Genomic DNA, 10,095 nt, shown 5'->3' with positions numbered 1-10,095 from the left:
GAGTGTGGATAGAGAAGATGTCAGATGAGCCTGAAAACTGGTTAGGGTGAGAAAGGGTGGTGTGGATTCTTCAAGGGAGACAGGGAAAGGATTCGAGGGAGCCCAGGGTTTCATGTCCAGAAAAGAGAAATGGTGTTCCAGGGGATAAGGGAAGATAGAGGGAGGAGCCATGGATATGTATGTGTGTCCAGAAGTGTGTGAGAAGATCAGTTCAGTTTGGGATGCTAAATAAAGATGTCAGCTTTAACCCTGGGTGCATTTGAAGTAGCAAAACTTCTAGGTGTGGCTGTAGCTCCTTGAATCTACCTTTGAACCTCACTTCCTTGTCTTGTAGTATCCACCGGGGGACCCTGGATTCCAAGTTGTTTTGTTGGGGATGTGAAGGCAGTCTCCCTTCCCTCTCTTCCTAAAGGGGAAACGCCAGGCTAAAGGTTGTGTCACTGCGTTATCCAGGGAAACAATACGGAGTGAAATACCATCTCCTAAATGACTGCTCCTGGATGAAAAAGACATTCACTATGGACATTTAATATACTTGTTACCTATAGATATTTAGTTCACCAATCAGGTAGTGCTGTGGATAGGGAGCCGGGTCTGGAGTCAGGAAGACCTGAGTTCAAATTTGGCTTCAGACACTAGCTTTGTGGCTCTGGGCAAATCACTTAACCTCTACCTCAGTTTCCTAAACTGTAAATTGGGGATAATAATAACATCTACCTTGAAGGGTTGTTGTGAGGATCAAATGAGATATTTGTAAAGGGCATTTTAGCATAGTCCTTGGCACATAGCTGTTATATAAGTGCTCATTCCTTTATTCCCTTCAGGGAATCTGAGTGACAAGGTTCTCATACATTATTGGTCCCACTTTTTCTTGGGTTCTTCTGAAGGGCACAGGGAAGTTCTCTTACATAAGATCCTGGCCTCAGACCCTTTTAGAAAAAACCCCCTGTCTCTTGGTCTATGGAAAACTTTCCAACCTTAGGACTCTGGAAAAGATGGAATTCAGGGTGTGTGTGTGTGTGTGTGTGTGTGTGTGAAGAGCTGCCTTAACTATTTCTATCATCCCCCACTTTCTTGTTATCCTTCTCCGAGGTGAAGGGAGGGTATGAAGATGTAGAATTGAAAATGATCCCGGTGGTGGGGGCAGCAGCTAGGTGGTGCAGTGGATAAAGCACCGGCCCTGGATTCAGAAGAAGCTGAGTTCAAATTTGAACTCAGACATTTGACACTTACTAGCTGTGTGACCTTGGGCAAGTCAACTTAACCCTCATTGCCCTGCCAAAAAAAAAAAAAAGTGATCCAAGGGATCATCTGGTATAGGAAGGATTTCTGGCTTTATAGTCAGAAGACCAGAAGACTTGGGCTCAAATCCTACTCACTCCTGATGCCACTTTAGGCAAGTCACAAGACCCAAGTGGGCCTCAGTTTCCTCATCTGTAAAGTGATGGAATTAGACAAAATTTTTATTGGGCTTTGAAATTTCCAAAGTGCTTCATGTGTATATGTATACATGAATACATGTACACACACGAACACACACATAACACACGTGCACACACGAACACATGTGCACACATGAATACATGAACACACACAACACACGAATACGTGTACACACATGAATACGTGTACACATATGAATATATACACATACACATTCTATATGAGAGTATATAATATATAAAATTCATGTGCACATATGTCTATACATATATTCACACGGGTATATATACACACATATGAAAATAGAAAAAGGTATATAAACATTTATGATATACATTATGTATGTACATGTATCTGTGTGTATATATGTATACACATACAGTCTCATTTGATCCTCACAACAAGCTCAAGGGGTAGGTGCTATTATTACCCACCTTTTGCAGTTGAGGAATTTGAGGCTAAGGGAGGTTGAATGACTCATCCAGGGTTATTCAGATAGTGTCCTAGGTGGGATTTGAACAAAGTTTTTCCCCAAGTCCAAGGTCAGTGCTTGACCACCTAACTACTTAGATGGCTGCTAAGGACCTTTCCAGCTTTAACATTTTTTTTTTTTTTAGTGAAGCAATTGGGGTTAAGTGACCTGCCCAGGGTCACACAGCTAGTAAGTGTTAAGTGTAGCTTTAACATTATTATCTGTGAATTTCTTTGTCTTACATATGGGGAAGCTGAAGGTCAGAGGGAAGATGACTGGCTTAAGGTCATACAGGTGCTAGTGTGAGATACAGTAACAAATTAGAAGAGTCCACTACTTTAACAGGTGGTTACTGTACCTCACAGTAGTAAAAAAAGAAAGCTGGGACTGGAACTCAGGTTCAATGAATTCAAAGCCCTGCTATGGGGGAAGGATGAATGTTGGCTGGAGACTCAGCCCCGGTCAGAGGTGGGGTCCGGAAGCCCACAGCGCCTTCCTGCCCAGGAGGTCTCGGGAACACCTTAAAGGCGGTGGGAATTAGGGATGGCGAGGTTTGTGCCCATGTGCACTCTTGTCTGTGCGGCTGTCTGGCCTTGGTTATTATGGGTGACGAGATAACAGCCGTGGCGAGCTAGGTGCCCCCTCGTTTGGGTAGCAGCATCCTTTATTGTCGAGGTACTTCCAGGCAGGGCTCTGGGCTCCATCCCTACCGTTTCGGGCAGCCTGGGAGCTGGGGGACCCCTTATGCCTTTCCCAGCTCAGCCGGGGCATGTCCCCAGATCAGGGACCTGGCGCTCTGCCATCTTCATTTTGCCCTGAACCACCTTGGGAGGCAGGTGCCACGGAGGTCGGAAACGAGAGCCGGGTTGTATCACCGTTGCCAGGCAACAAGCGGCCTGGGATTTGTGAAGACTGCGGCGACGGATGCCCTCCGGTGGCCTCGCTCTAAAGCGGCAGGGTACGCGTGGCGCCTGCTGGAGCAGCACTGCCATCTAGTGGCCAGACTGCGGATGTGCTCTCTCTACTCTTGTCCTCACTCTCCCAGGCAAGAGAAAGAAAATGTAGATGCTTCTTCCTTTAGGGCTGGCTTGTCTGTGCACCTCTCCTTTTCCTTTCTTGGACCGTGGTCTCATAACCATGAAGCGAGCCTGTCTGATCACCGACTCACACCTCAGGGAGAATTAGCTTAAAGCATTTTCTGTAACACAAGATTTAATAGGTAAGGGATCTTAGAGGTTATCTAGTCTAACCCCTCTCATTTTACACATGAGGAAACTGAGGCCTCCAAAAAATGAAGTGATGTGGGGGCAGCTAGGTGATACAGTCGGTAAAGTACTGGCCCTGGATTCAGGAGGACCTGAGTTCAAATCCAGCCTCAGACACTTGACACTTACTAGCTGTGTGACCCTGGGCAAGTCACTTAAACCTCATTGCCCCACTGAAGAAGAAGAAGAAGGAGGAGGAGGAGGAGGAGGAGGAGGAAGAGGAGGAGGAGGAGGAGGAGAAGGAGAAGAAGGAGAAGAAGGAGAAGAAGGAAGAAGAAAGAAGTGATGTGCTTAAGCCCAAACAAGTACCAGTCAGTCAATAAGCATTTATTAAGCACATTCTATGAGCCAGGCACTGTGGGAAGTGCTGGGGATACAAAAAGGGGCAAAAACACAGTCCTTATCCTCAAGGTACTTATAGTTTAGTGTGGTGACATGTTAAGAAATTGATGGCACTATATATGTGATGGAATATATATGTGTGTAGATATATGATGCATATATGTACATTCTTAAATATAAGAAATAGGTGGTACTATATATATGATGGAACACAATACATATAATAGAACACATATGTATATGTGTGTATAATATACATACACATACATACATATATGTATGTTTGTGTATGTATATGATGGAAGGTAGTAATTGGCAGAATCAGGACCCAAGTCCTCTGATCCAACCTATCTCCCTTTCCTGGGTGCCACAGTGATTGAAATATTTTCATTAAAGATGTTTTCCTGTGGGAACAAAAAATTTTGCAAATGAAAGAGCACCAACCAGGTGGGGAAGTGAGAGGGGTTAAAAAAAATCAGCAGCCAACTCCAAGGAGTAGAAGTAGGAGGGGAAATTGGGGTGTGGGGGGAGTTTAGGTAGCTGTGCACATCTGTTTGGGAGGGGTGGGATGGATTGGCTGGGGAGGGTTAGAATCAGGCTTTTCCCTGGATCCCTTCAGATGTTCTGAGTCCTGGTTCATCCCCAGTAAAGGAGATTCTAGGGCCTGGGTCCTTCTGACCTAGCTGGGTTCCTTCTGACTTCCTCTTTTCTGGGCTGAAGCTTATTTCCCCTCTGATAGAAAGCAGATTCCAGACTCCTGAGATCTAGGTTGAAAAGAAAGGACTGGGAGAAGCCCTTGTCCAGCTGATTCCAGAAACAATTAACCGAAGCCCTTGTTAAATCATGTGTCAGGCACAGATAATTGAAAACTAATGAGGTGATAAAGGCTTATCCGTGTTTAAGCGAGATGATCCACTCACCAACATTGTCAATGAACAGAACAGGCTTGAATGAATGAACCCCAAATAGCACAGTTGGGAGGACTAGCAGCCTCCAGGACCTAAGTATTTTCAACCTTCTTAGAGCTTCAATACCCAATCATTGTTTCATGTCAGCATATGTCATCTCCTTCTAAAGTTGGGGATAAAGGCTACACCTGTGCCTCCTTTCTGTTTTCTCTTTAATTAAATTTTATTGTTTTTAATTAAAAAAACTAGATTTTTCTCTTACTCCCACTTCCCCATTGGAAACAATACAAAACAAAACTCCTGTAACAAATGTGCATAGTTAAAATAAATCCCTGCACTGTCCACGTTCAGAAAATGTGTCTCATTTTGTACCCTGAGCCCATCACCTCTCTGCCAGGAGGTGGGTAGTATGCTTTCTTATCATTTCTCTGAACTCATGGTTGTTAGTGAGTTGGTCAGAATTCTTAGGGATATCATTCAGTTACACTTCCAGGGGCAGTTCTGGAAGCCCAGGTCTTTCTGGTTCTGGGGCTGGCCCTCTTTCTATTCTTTTTCTCATCATCTAAAAGTTCAGATGAATGAAAATCAAGTCAAGATTATAGGATTGAGAACATGAAGGGACCCAACATTTTCCAGTTTGGTAGTTCTCAACCCTTTAGAGCATTAGATCTCTCTCTCTCTCTTTTTTTGAAGGACTACCACCAGAGACAGTCATTTGAAATCAGAGAATCTGAATTCGAATCCCAGTTCTCCCCCAGCTGTGTCATCTCAGATGAGTCATTTAGCCTCTTTGGGTCTCAGTTTTCCCATTTGTGAAATGCATGGGCATTTTCATGACCTCTAAGGTCCCTTTGAATTCTAATTCCTATGATTTTATGACTTGATGGTATCTATACTCTCATCATCTGTTGGTTGAAAAAATATAACTAAAAAAAGCTACTTTGATAGAGTAATGCTGACTTACCTAGGGTCACACAGCTAGTAAGTGTCAAGTGTCTGAGGTTGGATTTTTGAACTCAGGTCCTTCTGAATCCAGGGCTGATGCTTTATCCACTGTGCCACCTAGCTGCCCCCTACAGTGATGCTTTTAAGGGAATTTGTACTTTATCAGTTGCAACAGCACCTCCATGCGCATACGAACATGCATGCATATGTATATGTGTGTGACATTTAGTATGTGGTTTGACATGTGGATTTGTGGACTTTACAATAATTTCATAGTCTCTCTGGACCACAGGTTGAGACCCACTGATCTAATGCAAATAACCTTCTAATCTGACAGATGAGGAGAGATTAAGTCACTTTTCCAAGGTCACATGGATAGACTCTGAGAATTTAATGAATCCCTGTAGCTCACTGGAAATCTTTTGGAGTGTGGTAAAGCAAAGGGAAAATTTATTTGAGTTAAATGATTCAGCATACATTTATTAAACAGCGACTACGTTTCTACATGGTGCTAGGTGAGTTGAAAGATGAAGAGCAGCTTGGTTCTTGCTCTGGTGGAATTTACAATCTGATAGGGGGAATACCATACACAGATCCACAGATAAATGTGCTAAGTGAGATAAGAACAAAACATCAAGATAAAGTGCTTCAAGAAGAGAATCTAAGAAAAGATCATTTTCATTCAGGGCAGGGGAGAATCAGAGAAGGTGTCATAGAGGAGGTAGAAATCCTGGAGCTAGGTCTTAAAGAAGAGAAGTACTTTAACAGACAGAGATGAAGAGGAAGTGTGCTCCAGGCATAGGAGTTAGCCTGTGCAAATTCAAAGAGGTGGGAAGGTAGAGGATGAAATTGGGGAAGTCCTATTTTGCAGAAACATCCAGGGTGGGAAGGGGAAACAGCTGACATGAAGGAGAGTTACTGACCCAACAAAAGTGTCCTCTCAATGTTGACACTGCCCCAGAGGACCTATCTAACCAAGCAGGATGCTTTCCAGAGCAAGCTAGCTAGTTTCTCTGCAGAAGGAAAGAAGCTTCCTTGTTTTGTGTCCTTGGGTGTATGCCTGCCCCTCCTCCCCATCCTTTCCCTTCCTTTATTTAGACCTTTCTTCATCATTGACCTTGAATGGGGGGCTAAATCTTGAAGGCCTCCTTAATCTTGGTTCAGGCAGATTAGCTTCTTGACTCCTTGAAGAATCCTCAGGCCTTGGCTGCTTGTGGTGTCTGCAGAAGCAGAGCTGTTTACTGGAATTACGTTTCCATGTTATTCCCTGATACTTGGCTGTATTTCAGAGAACTCTTCCCCGGGGACGAAGGATGGAGTCCTCTGTTTATCCATGATGAGTGTATGGGACTCAGTGATGCTCAGATAATGCTCCTGGTTTTGAGGAAACTAGTGGTCTATCCTTCCCTTGGGAAGCAATGGAAAGAGCACAGGCGTTAGGGTCAGAGGAGCTGTGTTCAGATCCTGCCTGTCACTACTGGTGCAGCCATGGACAAGTTACTTCTCTCTTTCCACCTTAGTTTCTTTATCTGTACAATGGAATAGATGACTTCTTTTTGGTGGGGAAATGAGGTTTAAGTGACTTGCCCAGGGTCACACAGCTAATAAGTGCCAAGTGTCTGAGGTCATATTTGAACTCAGGTCCTCCTGAATCCAGGACCAGTGCTTTATCCACTGTACCACCTAACTGCCCCCAGATGACTCCTAAGTTATCTAGTTCTAGCTCTAAATACTTGATCTTATGATCCCTTTCCTTTACCCTCAGCCACTGAGTCTCAGAGTTAGCCGTTACCTCATTACCCATCTAGTCCAATACACACTAGTGGATAGAGCATTTGGCCTGGAGTTCTAATCCGTCTTCAGACACTTACTAGCTGTGTGACCCTGGGAAAGTCACTTAACCCTGCCTGCTTCAGTGTCCTCATCTGTAAACTGAGTTGGATAAGGAAATGACAAACCACTCCAGTATCTTTGCCACGAAAATCCAAAATGGGGTCAGGAAGAGTCAGAAATTACTCAACAACCATATTACTTTATGGTAATTTACACCAAATGGAGGCATGAAGAGTTGGGCTTAACCCTGTTGCCTCAGTTTCCTCATCTGTAAAATGAGCTAGAGAAGGGAATGGCAAACCAATCCAGTATCTTTTTTTTTTTTTGGGTGAGGCAATTGGGGTTAAGTGACTTGCCCAGGGTCACACAGCTGGTGTCAAGTGTCTGAGGTCGGATTTGAACTCAAATCCTCCTGACTCCAGGACCAGTGCTCTATCCACTGCACCACCTAGCTACCCCTCCAGTATCTTTACTAAGAAGAGTTGGGCAGGACTGCACAACAACTGGGGAAAACACCCCAAATTCTTTTACAACATACCCAGCAAGTGGTCAACCAATCTTTGAAGACCTTTAATGAAGGGGAACTCACTACCTCCTGAGGCATTCCCATTGAGATTAGGCTGGGATCTGAAGAAGCCAGGGGAGCTCCCCTCAAGGCAGAGGTGATAAGAAAGTAAGTGACGAAGTACTATTCTGGCAAACAACATGCCGGGAAACACTTAAATCTTCTGTGGATGGGGTGTCATTGCTTGTGGAGGATGGGCAGGTAGAATATGTCATTGGAACAGGCTCTCCTTATTGCTTCTCACTGCATTAGGTATTCCACATTTAACTCTTTTTTTCATACTCTGGTGGTTTAGAGGCTTTTAAAGCGTCTGCTCGTATTTTTTCCTCTGGTCCATAGTGATACTAAAATTCATGTGCTGTCATTTCTTGTGCAGTATTTCCCAACATCACTGGCATTTATGCTTGAGTTGGTGAAAACAGCAGTGATGGGGATGGCAGGGCTAAGTATCTATTTGTTCAATGTTCCATGTTCATTTGTCTGCTGATAGTTTAGGCGATTCAGTCGTGACTTACTCGGGGTCTTGCATGCAGTAGACGCTTAATAAGTATTTATTGAATTGAATCGAATTATCCCTCTTATTTGTTTTAGATTGGCAGCTCCTAGAGGGAAGTGGTCATGTGAAAGATCGCATTTGACAAAGTCTTTTGGATGGTGAGGACAGGAGTAAGAGCTTTATATTTATATATCAGTCTATGGTCATAAAATATCTATGGTCAACATTTCTATATTAGTTGATATATTATATATTGAAGTGGCAGCTAAGTGGTTTGATGGTTTGGGAACTGGGCTTGGAATCAGGAAGACTCATCTTCTGAGTTCAAATATAACTTCAGACGTTTATCAATTGTGTGACCCTGGGTAAGTCACTTAACCTTGTTTGCCTCGGTTTCCTCATCTGTGAAATGAGTTTGAGAAGGAGATGACAAACCACTCTGGGATTTTTGCCAAGAAAACCCCAAATGGGGTCACAAGGAGTCAGAAATGATTCAACAACAACAATACTAGTTTATGGTCATTTATATATTAGATTATATATTGATATATTACTCTATGGTCATAAATTTCTATGTTTGTTTATGATCATCAAACATAATAACAAGTAAGAATAAATATCATGAACATGAAATAAAATAATGATAATAATTATAGCTCATTTGTATTTCAGTCATTGAGCATTTATTTAGTGCCTACTATGTGCCAGACACCGTGTTAAGCACCAGAGATATAAAAGGAGGCAAAAGACAGTCCCCTTCCCTCAAAGAACTCACAGTCTAATGGGGGAGACAACATGCAAATAGATACATGCAAACGAGAGAGAGAGAGAGAGAGAGAGAGAGAGAGAGAGAGAGAGAGAGAGAGAGAGAGAGAGCAAGCGAGCGCTTAAATACAAGTCCTCTGATTCCAAATTCACTGTTCTACCTCACAGGAATATTTTGATGAAAGAAATTTGTCCACCTTAATTTGTCAACCTTAAAGTCTTATGTAAATGTGAGTTATTATTATTACCCTCATTATAGAGATGAGAAAACCGATGTTTAGAGAAGTCAGATGACTTGTCCCAGGTTACATAGCTATGAAATGGCAAGAGCCTCTGGTCTTCTGCCTCCAAATTAAGGATGACTCTTCGTTACTCAACAGGGCCTCTGAGGGGCCATCTCAATATCTGCATGTCTAGTCCTATCTCAGTGGCTTACTGATCAACCAAGATGGTGGCAGGGATAATGTCGGTCATTGAGAACTTCTGTGGGATACTTTCACACTCACTGAAAACCTGAATCCCTCTCAGGACCTGGATAGGAGCCAAGGTTTCTCCTTTTGCTGTTGGGCAAAGGATCTGGCTGTCATTTCAGCATCCCCTGCTGAGAATTCTGCCTATAGAAAGACATTCAGCATACTTGCAAAAAGCTTTTGGCTGTCTGCATTCATGGCCCATCTGTTTGGATAGCATGAGATTTGCTCCTCTAGGGCATTGGAGTCTGGCAGGGAGGCCTCTGATTTGGCACTGTGTGACACTTTTTTAAAGGGAGTTTCCCGAGGTGGGGGTGGACTTTGCTGCCACATCTTCTTGGGTGACCCTTTAATAATTACAGTCCTTGTGTACACTGAAATGCCTCAAAAGGGAATTCTGATCAGGGAAGGAAAAAGGGATAGAGATTCAAGGACACCTAGCCTGATTGCCTGCCATCCGGCGTGTAATGGAGCTCTTGCTTAGGAAAACAGTGACAGCTTCACTGGGGGATCAGAATGGATGGATTCTAGGCAAGCACTGGGCCGTCAATCCCCAGTGCAGTCATGACACAGAGGAAAAGAAGAAATTAC

Source organism: Dromiciops gliroides, chromosome 3 (assembly GCF_019393635.1).
Source record: "Dromiciops gliroides isolate mDroGli1 chromosome 3, mDroGli1.pri, whole genome shotgun sequence".
Taxonomy (NCBI): Eukaryota; Metazoa; Chordata; class Mammalia; order Microbiotheria; family Microbiotheriidae; genus Dromiciops; species Dromiciops gliroides.
Note: the sequence above shows the minus strand (reverse complement) of the source record.